Consider the following 10,764-nt stretch of genomic DNA (forward strand, 5'->3'; position numbering starts at 1 on the left):
CACAGACACACATATACACAGACCTGCCCTCTGTCCAGGCCATGCACAGGGGCATGCTAATAAAGAATTCGAAAACAACCTATGCATCAAGACACTGCTGAGCACAGAGACCATTCACACCCAGGACACACAGCCTGCCCACACATATCTACCTCAACTCACAACCACTCCCTGATCCACTGACCCACCAACTGGATGCATGGACACAGATCCACAGTGACATACACCTTCCCACCCCGGCCCTGGCCACACACACCACTGACACACCCCACACCGACTGTCACAGAACCCAGGGCGTGCACACTGATAAGCCCTTCATATGCCCACTGGTCCCAGGCACTCACACTCATTCCTATGGTGACAGGGAAGGGCCTAGCGCAGCTGGATCTGCTCCCCTTAAAATAACAAGTCAATATCGACTGGCCTTTGGACCCTGAGAGCTGTCCCCCTCCACCTACCTCCTTGCCCAACCTAACCTTGCCCCTCACTATCCACCACCCCACTCTCTCCTTTGCCCCTTTCCCCTCACACTTCCTCCCCATCTCCCATTCCATCTCCCTCCCTCACTTTGCTCTCCCATTTCCAGCCAGGTCAAGCTCCACCCACCAAGCTTCAGTGCCACTTCCTCCAGAGTAGGGCCTTTCTCCCTGGGGCAGCCCCTGCAGCTACCTGCCTCAGGAGGGGCAAGTCTGTCTCTGCAAGACAGCAGTCCTGGAGTAGTGGATATGCCCTGGCCAGGACGGTTGTGCGGGATCTCACCAACCCCACAGAGCCCAGGCGCTGGCACTGGGTGCTGAGCAGCTAGAATAGAACTTGCAGAACAGGGGGCATCCACTCACCGCCTACCTAGACATCTCTGAGCCTCAGTTTCCTCATCTGCAAAATGGAGCAGCAATGAGAAGTACATTGTAGAGTTGCAGGGAGGCTAAAACAGCACACCGTGTGTGGAGCAGTTGGTACCAAGCACAAGCAAGCACACCTTTGCTGGGACATTGCTACTTCAAAATAACCACATTAGAGACACTGCAATTCTGCTGGAAAATAAGAATCTGGACACTGGCCTCTGCCTTTTCTCATTAGACTGGTTGGGACACTCTAGGAGCCAGCAGGAAGCCCCCACACCGGGCGTCTGTATGTTGGCCACACTTTAGACCCCCAGGGACAGCCCTGATCCTGGGTGTCTGTTCCAGCTCCTGGACTGTAAGCAGCCCCTTTAGACAGCTCACCAGCTAGATGGCGTAGAGATATCCCCCAGCACCTTCCCAGGGCATGGCTCTGAATGTCACAGAAGAGCTTCTAGAATGCTCTCTGTGGGGTAAGACAGAGACACCTTTGCGGGGAGAGATAGCCTCTCGGGGTAGCTGTGACTCCTCTGTCTACACCCTTCAGAAAAGCTAGACCCCATCAGGGCAGCCAGAGCACCAGCTGGACTGTATTTTATGATCACGAACTGCGCTCTGGGAAGACGCATGTGAAAAGAGAACACTGTCTGACTGTAGATAACACCCTTCTGTAAGACAGAACACCCTCTGGGAAGACAGTTTATTACAGTGTACATACACCCTTCCAGAAAGCAGAACACCTTTGGAATATTAGCAACACCCTACACAGCGGAGACCATCAGTCAAGAGCTCAGCACTCTGTGCCTAAGGCTTTACCCCCGGAGAGGTCAACTCCCCACTCCTGGGGGAGCTGGAAACAGAATGGAACACCTTCAAGCAGCTTACCACCCCACATCTGGGGTACCCCTAAGGAGCGCTCTGACTTATTAACCTGTACTTTGTGCATGTGTGACCAACACCTGGGGGTGTGACCAGTGCCCATCTGATTGTTCTGAACACCCTTGGTTGCCTCTCACACGGGCCGGATTTCTGTAGCACCTTCCACGTGGTGCACCTTTGGGCAATTTACATTCCCTCTTTGAATCTCCTCGGGCCAAGAGGATGCAGGAAAAGGCAGATATTGGAGTGTATCCTGCCTTGTAATGCACATAGTAGGTGCTCAGTAAAGTAAGAGCTCTTGCTGGGCAGCATTCTTGGGAGGGATTGCAGGCTCACTCGTTAGCAGTGTTGCCAACACTCACTTGACTGAAGGAAGCGGCTCACAGGAGGGGGATCATTAAGCTGTACTTAACATCCCCAGGGAGGCTGCAGGAGCAGAAAACTGTAGTTAATACCCCGCGGAGAGAGGACGCCCTCAGGGCATTTAATGCCCCCTAAGAGAGAAAGAGAGAGAGAGCAAGAGAGGAAGGAGACACCCTCACCAGCCTGCAACACCCAAGGGACTGAATTCATTACCCACGCAGGAGGGAACAGGAGGGTCTGTAATATCCATTTGAATCCAAACCCCCAGGGAGAGGGAGGACCCCTCCGTGAGGGCTGCCAGCCTCCCCAAGAGAATCTTTAATACCTGGGAAGATGCCTCCAGGAGTAGCGAAAGGCGCGAAAGAGACAGAGGGTGAGGCTAGGAAGGGGTGAGGTGACCTCCCACCCCAGGACCCCCTGCCTAACCCCATCCCCCTACAGCTGCAGGAACCACACAGGCACAGGGTGGGGGCGGGGCCGCCCGTGGGCACTGCCTGGCATCCCTGGCTGGCACTGGCCTGGACGCCATGCGGGATTTAACCCACAACAGCCTAGGAGGTTGGTGGCATTATTAGCGTCCAATGGGGAAACCAAGGCACAGAAGTCACTTTTTCACTGTGACACAGCTAGTTGGTGTTGGAAGTGGGTGGACTGGTGCAGGGTCTGTGTCCTTAAGTACCCAGGTACACCACCTGCTGTGCACACCTGACCCACCCCACCCCGGAGCTTCCTGCCACAGGCTCCCGACGTGAACCAGCTCTGCATTTCCTGCACTGACTGAAACCACCTCCAGCCTCGACCTCCCCAGGACACAGTCCACCCCACCCCAGGACAGGGTCCACTCCACCCCGCGCTCTCGGGCAGAGTCTGACCTCAGGGAGTTCCCCGAGGTCAGGGCCTGTGTCTGATTCTTCTCAGTCCCCACCAAGGGCAAGGCCTGGCCCACGGGGCCTGGGGGGGGGGAGCAGGGAGGGAGGAGGAGGGTGCTAGAGAGCAAGGGCAGGAGGGAGGAGAGGAGGGAGCTCTGGAGTCCTGGGGTGGGGTGAGGGGTGGGCCAAGCTGGACCGTGGATGTTGGGGGGACTTGAGGGAAGGGGGGAGTGGGATCTGCTGGGGGTGGGGCAGCTGCAGAGGCATCCCCCTCACCCCCCTCACCCCCCCCATCCGGGCCCAAGAGACTGGCTGAGAGGCCCCTGGAAGATGGGGGGGGGCTGAGGGGGCAGTTCCTTGGAGGAAGACAGACAGACAGCCACTGGGGCAGAGGGAAGCCTGGAGTGTGCCTGGGGGGCATCTCCAGGGGAAGGATGGGTGAGGGTGTCAGGGAGATGAGACAGATGGGGAGGGGGTCCCAAAGGAAGGACAGACGGACAGGACTGGGGGTTGAGGCAGGGAGGACAGACAGATGGCAGGGGCGAGTGGCCTTGGGTGAGGGAGGACAGACAGGGCATCCCGGGAATTGGTGGACAGATGGACGGAGGGTCGCAGCTCCGCGGCCCACGGGGCCGGGGCAGGCCGGGGCGCGCGGTGGCAGCGGCTCGGGAGGCGGAGGCTGAGCGAGCGGCCGTGTTTGTGGAGCTGTCGGCTGCGGTGGAATTATGAAAAATAGCAGGCATCGGAGCCGGCCTTCAGCTTCGATTAGGGGAGATGGGACATGACAGGTGCGATCAATACGCAGCCGTTCTATAAAGTGTCAAGTAATGAATCAATTTCGACTAAATTTTCCATTTTTCAGAGGCCGTTCTCCGAGAGAAGAATATCCTCTTTTGTAAAGATATTATTATCGATTTCGGCGGCAATTTGACATCAGGGGTAGTTAATTCCACTCAGAATAAAATTGAAAACACTTGAGAGAGAAAAGAGAGAGGCGAAGAGTGAGACAGAGAGGGAGAGAGGGGGAGGGAGGGAGGGGCTGGGAGGGAAAGAGATGGATGGACAGAGAGACAGAGACAGGGAGATAGAGAGGGTCCCCGAGAGCGGGGCAGGGATGGGGAGGGAGGGGGAGAGGGAGGCAGAAACTTGGAGGCAGCGAAGCCTGGAGTTACAGGGAGACAGAGACATTCAGAGATGCAGAGATAGAGACAAGAGATAAGACAGACAGACAGAGACCTCGGATTCTGTGCAGCACAGCGATAAATGAGTGTCTCAGAGAGAAAAACCGGGATGTGAGCGACTTGCCACAGAGGTGCAAAGAAATGGACAAAGACAAATTCAGAGAAGGAGACAGATGGAGAGGAGGCAGGAGACACAGACTTTCCGAGAGACAGGAGAGCGAGAGGCTAAGAAGGAGAAACTGAGGGGGCGCTGGGAGGACACTGAGGGGTGCCTGAGCCCCACAAGAGAGAAAGGCCAGAGGAAAGGGGTGGGGACAGAGAGAGGGCTAAGAGAGGGAGGGAGGAGGCCCCAGGGCCCCAGGGGAAGGGCAGAGGCCCAGGGGTCAGAGCTGAGGACAAATGCAGAGTTGGGGGTCCGGACAGACCCTCCTGCCCTGCCTGTTCTGTTCCCCCAAAGTCATGTGCTGTGTGTGTGTGTGTGTGTGTGTGTGTCTGTCTGTCTGTCTGTCTGTCAGCTTCTCTGCAGGGTAAGGGGTCTGTCTGATCCAGGGCTGCTGGACCCTGACTGGGCTGGTCGTCTGTGTATGTGTGTGTGTCCCCGTTCACACACGTGCACAAGTTGTGGGGCCCTGGCCTGGCAGCCCCATGGGCCTCAGCAGCAGCCAGTGGTGACAACATTTCTGGTTAGTGCCTGTCAGTCCCCCAGCTGAAATCTCCATTTATCCCTGAGCAGGTCACAGGCTGCCTGGGAAGAGGAGAGAGGGGGAGGGAGGCTCCAGAAGAGGACTCCTGGGTCTGAGGGAGGAGGACTGGGGCCTGGACCCTGGGTCTGAGGGAGGAGGGCTGGGGCCTGGAGGCGGCCTGAATGGCGTAGTCTGCACATAAGCAAAGGTGGTGGCAGGAAAGCCCCTCAAGCGCTCTCTGCCTCCCCAGCAGAAAAGCCTGTACCTGCTGCCCCCTAGCGGTCATGGAGATCAGGCCAGTCAAGGGACAAGGAGCCGGCAGGGTCAAGGAATCCCAGGAGGGAATTCAGAGGCACTGACCCAAGTTGGAGCAGATACCAGCAGCCCGGGATGGAGAGAGGAGAGGGATGGGGAGAAATGGACAGAGAGACAGGAAGACACAGGGACGGAGATGAACAGGGAACAGAGAAGTGGGGAAAAGAGGGTCAGACAGAAGATTGAGAGCCTGAGTGAAAAGGAAGAGAGACAGACAAGGCCATGGAGCCTGGACCGACATAAGGAGGGAGGGGAAATCTCGGGGCAGAGAGTAAGGGCAGTAGAGGTGGCTGACAGGGGCAGGGCCAGGGCGACTCAGAGCAGACAGTGTATGAGACAGAGACGGGAGTCACGTGGACAGGACAGTTAGGGTGACAGAGGGTTAAGGGATAGGTCTAGAAAAGAAGACAGAGAAAAACCTAGGAATCAGAGGACAGACAGGGATCTGGAGGTACAGGAGGACAGAGAAGGGCAGACATGGAGAGAGAGATGGACCAACCCAAAAAGAAAGGCAAGAGGTGGAGCCAGGCGGATACAGAGGGACAGGTAGAATAAGGCAGGTGGGCCGAGGGACACAGAGAAGCCAGGGCCAAAGCCAAGTGCACACCCAGAGATTAAGCAGGGAGCCATATGTAGGGTGAGGCCTGACCTGGATGGAGCAGGCTGGGCCTGGCAGAGCTCCAGGCTGAGGGGCTCCTGCGACAAGGCTTGGGAGAAGAGCTGGGGACAGGGCTCCTCGGGCTGGGGTCTCCGCTTACCACCCCCGCCCAATACCCCCCCCCCACCCGGCGGGCTGCCCGGCGGAGGCGACAGATTGAGCGATGAGACGCATTACGCACTTAATCCGCCTGATTGAATGTTTTGCTTTCGCCCAAATTGAAACATTAAACAACACGGGACGAGAAGAGGCGGCCGCAAATCACTCATGAAAGATTCATCTTCTCCCCGGCAGCCGCCACTGCCCGCCTCCGCTGCTGCCCGCCCCAGTCGGGAAGCCTGGGGTGGGGGTGGCGCTGGGGCAGCACCCCTGCCCACTGTGCTGAGCCCAGCCCTCACCCCCAGGGAAGTCCTGTCTTCTACCCACAGGTGGTCTCCAAGAAGGGCACCCCAGCTTCCTGGCCAGTCTGTGCAGCATGACCTTGGTGCTGTCCCTGCCTCCCTCTGGATGACGAGGCCTTGCGGCCCTCTCTGGGTCCACCTCTCTAAGCTCTTTGCCTGGACCAGTCTGAGACTTTGGGGGCATTGAAGGGACCCAACGTTGGGGGGTGAGGTCTGGGAGCCTCCTCCCTGTGCAGGGGGTCTTTTGGGGTTATGGAACCAGGAGTAGGGGTGGTACCTGGAGAGTGAGTCAGAGGGAGGTGACCACCATGTCAGGATGAGTGTGACTGGGGACAGGAAGTGTGCGTCCTCTGTGCTCAGCTCAGGGTGTCTGTCTGCATGGATGACTGTGCACTTCTGTCTGTCTTTCCATGCCTTTGTGAGTGTAACTTGCTTGGTGACTGCCTGTGTCTTTACCTCTGTGCCTTTGTGATCTTGTGTGACTGTAACTCTGGCCTGTGGGTATCTGTTTTTCTGCCTGTGTCTCACTGTCTTTCTTTTTTCTTTTTTTTTAGTGCTGGGGCTGGAACCCAGGGCCTTGTGCGTGCTAACAAGTGCTCTACCACTGAGCTACACCCCCAGTCCTTTTTTTTTCTTCTTGAGACAGGTTCCAAGTTGCCCTGGCTGGCCTCAAGCTTGCAGTCCTCCTGCCTCAGCCTCCTGATTAGCTGGGATTACTGGCGTGCGCTACCTCGCCTGCTTGAGTGTCAGTTCCTCTCTGTACATCTTGTATGTAGGTTTTTATGTGGTGTCTGTATCAATGAGACTTTCAGGGTGTGATCGTGTACAACTGCGCATGCCTGGGTCTGTCAGTCTGTCTGGGTTTATGTCTCTGCATTGCTTGCTTGGGTCTATTTAGAGGTCTCTTTAACTACCTTGTCAGAGTCTGTGCATCTGGCTGTCTCTGGGTCCCTGTGTGTGTGTGTCTCTGACTCTTCCTCTGTCTCTGGCTGAGGGGGGCATCTGCTGGTGCCAGAGAACGAGTCACCAGAAGGCCAGGGTAGGAAGAAGCTGGGGAGAGAGGAGGTGAGAAAGACAGAGAGAAAGACAGGACAGCAGTGACGCCTGAGAGCCTGGGAGCAGGGAGCAAGCGCGAGGCAGCTGGGGGGGGCATCGTGGGCGCCACGGCCGGAGCGGGTGATCAATATTCGATTTAGGTTTTAATTCCGGGGCTTTCGGAGCCTGTCAGCCCTGATGTATGAGCTCACACCGGGGCCGCCCAGCCAGCCACCCCACTGATGCCCATGGCCTAGTGGCCTGTCCTGGCCCCAGCTCCCTTGCCCTGCAGGCTGTGGGCTGTGGTAGAGGGGGAAGGGGATGGGCCACATGAACTTGAACTTGGAGGCTTACTCATCTAGTGTATCTGCAGCTGATGCTCCTGACTTCCCCAGGCCAACACTGGGAGGGAGACAGAAGGGGCCCCACAGGTGGAGTCCCATACCCTGCTGTGGACACTGGTCACCCACATCCAGACACATGCATGTCCATGCAGGTACCTCTGGGCTCACATTCCTATACACACACAAACCCCACACTACGCCAACATGTGTCCACATACACTGCTGGGCTTGTGTGTGTGTCTCAATACCCCAGATTCAATCACACATGTGCACACACAAATTGTGACACATATATCCTCTGACATGTGTCCACATACAAACTCTGACATACAGTCATGTGTCCACTCAAAACCCAGAGCACACACAAAGGCTCCATGTCAATGGGAGGTAAGAACAATGGCAAGAGAAGCCAGAGACAGTGACAGCATACCCGTAGAAAGACAGACATAGTGACAGAGACCTAAGAGACACAGACTGATAAAGAACAAAAGAGAAAACTCAAAAAGTAGGGGCGGAAGCAAAGACAGCAGCAGCGAGGGGAAGCTGGGAGGACACTGGGGCAGGGTGGTGGACAGGGATCAGCCCGCAGGGAGAGGGGGAGCCCTCCCTTCTCAGATGCTCCCCCAAACCCTGTCTCTCTCTCAGGAAGATGGATCCACCGCCCTCCCTGATGACAATGCTGTCTGCGCAAACTTTAATTAACACTTTGAGTTAATTAGTTCGAGATCATTTAGGAGTAAAATGTTTTTATTAGGGAGGCTGCGAGCCTGTTGATGGATGGGGCGCGATTCGCTCTTCCGCCTGCGGGGACAGCCGGTAAACAGAAATCAATCAGGGGCTCCCAACCCGGCTCCCCCGCCCCGCGCCCCGGACCAGCTCCCGGCCTGGGGCCCAGGAGTCCCGGCTCCGGCCTCCCCTTCCCCGCAGGACCAGCCCGCCTCCCTCGGACCCGGGGCCCAGGCCCCAGCCTCCTGCCCAGACCCCGAATTCTTGAGCCCAGCTTTGTCCCCCTCGCGCCACGACCCAGACCCCGACCCTGGGCTGCAGCCCGCTCCCACGCGCGTCCCGGGCTCTAGGGCCCAGGGCTGAGGACGACCCTGTCGGGGCTCCGGGTTGCCCGCGCTCCCTCGGGCTCTCAGAACTTTCTCTCGCCGTCCGCGGGCCTCGCCGGGTCGGGCCGCCCCTCCCGCCGGGTGACGGCTTCATCAGGTGTCCGCGGCGGGGGCGGGGCGGCCGCGGGCGCGGGGAGGCCGGGGCGGGGGCGGGGGTTCCGGGGCCGATAAATCTTCATCAGGCGGCGGCGGGGGGGCCATTAGGCGCTAATGGGAAGATGGAGGGGCCTGTCGGCCGCGCGGGCCGGGCCTCATTTGTCCTGCTTCCCGCTCCATTGGCCGCCGCCCCCGCCCCGCCCCTCCCCCGCCGCCACCGCGCGCCCCATTTCCGCTCCGAACCTTAGCGAGGGACTTGGTGGGGGGCACCTAAAGGGAAACCGGGGTGGGGGGAGTTGCAGGAAGGTGACTTGGAGAAGTTAGAACTGGTTGAGGGGCCGAGGGCGCGGAGAGGAAGGGCTGGGGGCGCCCAGACAGTTTAGAACGTAGGCGACTCTGAGAGAACGCAGGCGGAGGGGGCAGAAGCCGAGGAAAGTAAATAGAACTCCCTGGAGAAAAAGGAACTCGGAGGGGGCTACCGAAGGAGACGGAGGTTCTGGAATGAGGGTGGGGCCTGGAACACGGTGGGGGGCGCAGGATCGGGATTGGGAAGAGGGTCTGCTCGTCCGCCAGCCTCTGGGGTGGGGGCCGGGAAGGCGAGCCCGCAGCGTCCCTCGAGGCAGAGGCGCGGCCCCCGCCAGTCGCCGCCGCCGCTGGCTCCCGGACTCGCGCCCCCCGCGCGTCCACTCTGATTTCTCTGCCCATTTTTCTTCCTCTCCTGTCACTCCGGCGCTCGCCCTCCCGCCGCCGGCTGCCCCGCCGCGCTCCGCTTCCCGCGGGAACCTCCGCTGCAGCCAGCCCCCGGGGCCGCAGCCCTGCTCCCTGCCGCAGCGTCCCCGCCTCACCCGTGCGGACCCCCTCAATCCCCACCAGGATCACGAATTACAGATGTGTGATCCCCCAGAGTCACCCCCAAATTCCAGTTCCCCTGATGACCCCCAGGAGGAGCCTGGCCTTGGACAGTCCAGGAGCTAGAATCCTCCCACACCATACCCAGGCGCAAGTACTAGGTCTCAAGGACTTCTGGGTCCTAGTATCAGATTTTCCTAAAGGAATCATCTGTCTAGGTACCCACAGACCAGACATGTGTACCCCCACTGTCCCTCAGAAGTCCCGTGGATAGGAAAACCCGGGATCCTGTCAGATCAGGCCTGGGCTTCTAGTTGGGTCGACTGGAGTCACATGAATATCACCCAGACTCAGAAACCCCAAGGACTGTATCCCCAGCCTGCCCCAGGTACCCTCAGATGAAGATTCTGGACTCTGGTTCCATTCATCCCAAAACAAGGTCTCCAGGCCGAGACACCCATAGGATACCGGAAATGGTCTTTACTCAGCCATTTCAAAATAAGTACAAGTAACTTCATGAGTCACTCCTAACCTAGGCAGTAACCCCAAATTAGGCATCAGATGCCCCAAAGTTGGCACTGCAAAACTAGGTTCCTCATTGAACTCTAAAGGGACATCAAGACCTCAAGATAAATAGTCCATGTTCTGGACAGATGGGCCCCATCACCCCACTTAGTATGTGACCTCTGTTCTCAAACTAGAAAATGGGATTGAAACTCAGTCACCCTTAAACTGAGTGACCTCAAGCTTGACAACTGGATGTCCAGACAATTCAAAATTGGAATTGGGTCCCACCCAGCTTAAGTCTCCCCAAAACTAGACATCTGGCTCCCAGTCTGTTTCTACTAAACCAAGATCAGAAACCCCCCAGCAAGCCTCCCTCACACTAGTCATCTAGGTCTTTTTTTTTTTTTTTTTAATACTTTGGGGTTTTAAAAATTATAGTTGGACACAGTACCTTAAAAAAAATAAAATTATTTTTATGTGGTGCTGAGGATCGAACCCAGCACCCCACACATGCTAAGTGAGCACGCAACCACTGAGCCATTACCCCAGCCCCCATATCTGAGATTTTTTAAAATTTTATTTTTATTTTTTAGTTGTAGATGGACACAATCTTTATTTTATTTATTTATT

Source organism: Marmota flaviventris, chromosome 18 (assembly GCF_047511675.1).
Source record: "Marmota flaviventris isolate mMarFla1 chromosome 18, mMarFla1.hap1, whole genome shotgun sequence".
Lineage (NCBI taxonomy): Eukaryota > Metazoa > Chordata > Mammalia > Rodentia > Sciuridae > Marmota > Marmota flaviventris.